Below are 3686 nucleotides of genomic sequence, written 5' to 3'. Positions count from 1 at the left end.
TGATCCTCTTTTCATTATATTATAAAAATCCCTAGGCATGGGTCTTCAAGATCACCAACAATCACACTTTATTCATGAAACCCTGACACCTTGTTCTCGGGTCCATCTTAAGGAGAGAAGATAATGCAAATGAACAAAACTAAAAAGAAAATAAAAATTATCTTATTCCTCATATTACTTTTTGGAAGGAATTGTAAAGAAGTGAGGAGAATATAAGGGATGATTTTCTCTCCTAATCTCCCTCCTAAATGTGACGGATTGGGGGGGGGGGGGGGGGGGGGAGTAGACATAAGGGTGTGTTTGTTTATGGATTTTGAATAAGGGTTTATCTTTTTCTATTTCCTTTCTTTCTAATTTGGGAACATCAAATTACAAGTTTTGTTCTTTTTTATCCCTTTCTTTTTTTTTTCTCTCCATATTTTTCATCCCTTTTTTTTTCTTTATTAAAACTCGAGAACTAGGTGTATGATTAACATCTTCGTCTATATTTTCTCTCGTATTTGTGATTTTGACCAAAAAAAAAAAAAAAAAAAACTAGAGTTCCTTTTCTGTCAATACCTATAATGGGTTGCGGCACAGCTTGTTTCTCGTTTACTCGCTATGTCTATGTACAACTTTCTTCTATTTTTATATTAATGAAATCTAAGTAATTAAAGTTAACTATATCTATTATAATAAAATCATAAGAAAAAAACTAAACCCCATACTATATAGACTTAGAGGGTGTTTGAGATTTCTTTCCAAAGTGATTTTTTGGATTTTTGGTTTTTATTTAGAGTAAACTACACGAATGATCCCTATGGTTTAGGGTAATTTGCACGTTTGGTCCCTAACTTATTTTTTTAACTCGGAAGGTCCTTACTGTTTGTTTTTGTTACGCGCTTGGTACCTGTCTTACATAAAAAGTCTATTTTTCCCTTTATTTTTTAATTTATTTAAATAAACACACTCCTAATGTCACCCTTCTCAACTTACCTTACGTACCCCATCATTTTTTTCCTATTTAAATAATAGTCTTTTTAGGTATGATAGGGACCAAACGCGTAACAAAAACAAACAATAGGGACCAAACACGTAATAAAAACAATTAGTATGGACCTTTCGAGTTAAAAAAATAAGTTAGGGACCAAACGTGCAAATTACCCCAAACCATAAGGACCATTCGTGTAATTTACTCTTTTTTTTAAAAAAAAAAGTTAAATGTTTGAAAATGTGTAATCTAAAAGTTTTTTTAAAATGACTTTTTGCAAGTAGAAAAATAAGTGGTTTTAAAAGTCAGGATTATATGACTTTTGGTTTTTTGGTATTTTCTTTCTTAAAAGTTTATCCAAACACATTTTTAATATTCATTTTAGAAAAAGTTATAAGTCAACAACTTATTTTGTTGAAAATAACTTTTTAGACTAAAAAACAACATTCTTGTTGGTCTATATGTGTAACAAATATATTCGATATTAATACTGTGCTTATTGGTTTTATTTTGTTAAATTCTAAATGATAATTTGAAAGATCCCTGTTTATTTAAACGAGAGTTTTAAAAATGGATAGTTTATTAATCATATATGTAAAAAAAAATATTTTTGATCGAACAAATTAATACAAAAAGTTAAAAGGTTATTATCTATCGAAAATTTCCTACAAAAAATAAAGACACGGTGACTATTTTTGTAATTTTACTCTTACAGATGGACCATTTATGTATTTTTTTTTTCTTTTCTTACCATTATACAACGACCATTTCTGTAATTTTACCATTATATGATGAGCATCTCTATTACCCATCTCTGATTTGCCGCTATATGACCATTTTTGTAATTTTGTTTTTCACTATTTCACAGGGACATTTGTGTATGTTTACCATCAAATATGAATCATTTCTATAATTTTTATTTCCTACCATTAATGGGAGACATTTTCGGTAAGTTTACTATTACATAGAAATCATTTCTATACAAAGTTATCTTTATGAACAAGCAATAGTTTTTATAATTAAATTCGTTAATTACATATTAAGTTTACTTCTTTAAGATTTAAGAAATTCAAAATCAATTGGGAACTGTCATTGTGATTTGAATGGTTTTTTCTTTTCTAAACCATTTACTCAAGGGAAGTATGAATTTGTTAGCTAAATTAGTATATTAATAAAAACAAGATACATGTACTAAAATAAAAAGGTGTTTGATAAAAAGCTAAACATCGAATGATTTACAAAAGCAACTTTGACAAATGAAATATGTAAAAACGTCACCTCTACATGCTAAACCATCTACCATAACCCATTATTGTCAATGGAGTTCTTTCACACCATGAAATCAATAACCACACTATCATATTCACCCTGATTAACACCTACTCGATTGCCTCCAGGTGGCAAAGCCACTAAATGCCTACAATTCGGGCACGACATATGATCAACCAACCACTTATCAACACACTTGACATGAAACTCATGGTTACATTCAGGCAACACTCTTACCTTATCTCCATCTACAAAGTCTCCTAGACAGATAGAGCACTCGGTTGCCAGTATCTCAGCTCCACACCTAAAAACTTCAACAGGAATCTTCTTTACCGAATGTTTATCGGTAGTAGTTGTTGCTTCTAAGGATTCACGCCTATTTCGCAAAGCATATTGTATAACTGAGTTCAATACAAGTGCAGCTACAAGTGCACATAACAAGGCTGCTAGAACTACAATAGTGTTTGTATCAAAACCGGTTTGGCCAGGTTCGGAAGAGTCTGTAGTGTTGTTGGTTTGAGGAATCGAGGAGGACATAATTATAACTAATTAACTTGGTCAGTTAATTTGTAGGGAATTAAATCAAGTTAGAGCTTAATGAAGTGGTGTTTGTATGGAATAAAAAGGATGTGATAAAGATAAAAGGATATTCTGCTGACCTAATTATAAATAGTTAAATATTAATTAGATGGAGTTGTACTACCAAATCCATTAAGACATTTGTGAATGTGACATATGGCTCTCTAGAAACCAAAATCTAATCAAAATTAGTAAAAAAAAAAAAAAAAAAAAAAAAAAAGAACATGTAAAATCTTAACTAGAAAAATTCGTCAGATTAGAACCGAAGGCTTTCAATTTACCAAATGGCTAGTCCACATGTGAAACTTAACAAATATCTTTTATCATTTTTATGTACTTGAAACAAAGGCAACAGTTAGTGACAAGTTTTTATAATTAAAAATTTGGATTATGATACCCTCGTGGAATTTCATTATGAATTTTTTTTATCCGGCCACAGAACATTTTAATATAAATAATGAAATAGTCAAACTTTATATATTTGGCTAAATACAAAATAGGATATGTAAGCATCAAGAAATAGAACCGTTTAATTCCGTGACGTGGGACACATGATATTATAGACTTTAAAAAAGTGATATATGACTTGAGAAATGAACCAAATAAGTCAAACCACGAGTGTAAGATACGTTTATGTTAATGAAATATGTAAATCATGAATGTAAGATACTCTGATCGTGTTTGGCATTAAATTCAATGTATAAATACGTTTTTTATACGTGTTAATATATATGTACAAAAAAAAAATAATAATAATAATAATAATAATAATAATAATAATAATAATACATATTATTTAATTGCACCAACAACATACACACATAGATGATGCAACATACACACATAGATGAAGTCGGTGGGTGTAGCT

At 29.7% G+C, this 3686-nt stretch overlaps 1 long non-coding RNA gene across 1 annotated transcript; it reads right to left on the bottom strand.

Annotated features, from left to right (window-relative positions):
* Positions 1-2159: 2159 nt before the first annotated feature.
* LOC145012119 (uncharacterized) lies at positions 2160-2600 on the bottom strand. The gene is made up of 2 exons (XR_013664392.1): positions 2477-2600; positions 2160-2387 (listed from the first exon to the last, which is right to left on the bottom strand). It is a non-coding gene; the product is annotated as an uncharacterized LOC145012119 (long non-coding RNA).
* Between the last annotated feature and the right edge of the window lie 1086 nt (positions 2601-3686).

Source organism: Lactuca saligna, chromosome 8 (genome assembly GCF_052625555.1).
Source record: "Lactuca saligna cultivar CGN05327 chromosome 8, ASM5262555v1, whole genome shotgun sequence".
NCBI lineage: Eukaryota > Viridiplantae > Streptophyta > Magnoliopsida > Asterales > Asteraceae > Lactuca > Lactuca saligna.
The sequence above is the reverse complement of the archived record's forward strand: the minus strand, read 5'-3'. Positions and strand labels throughout refer to the sequence as shown.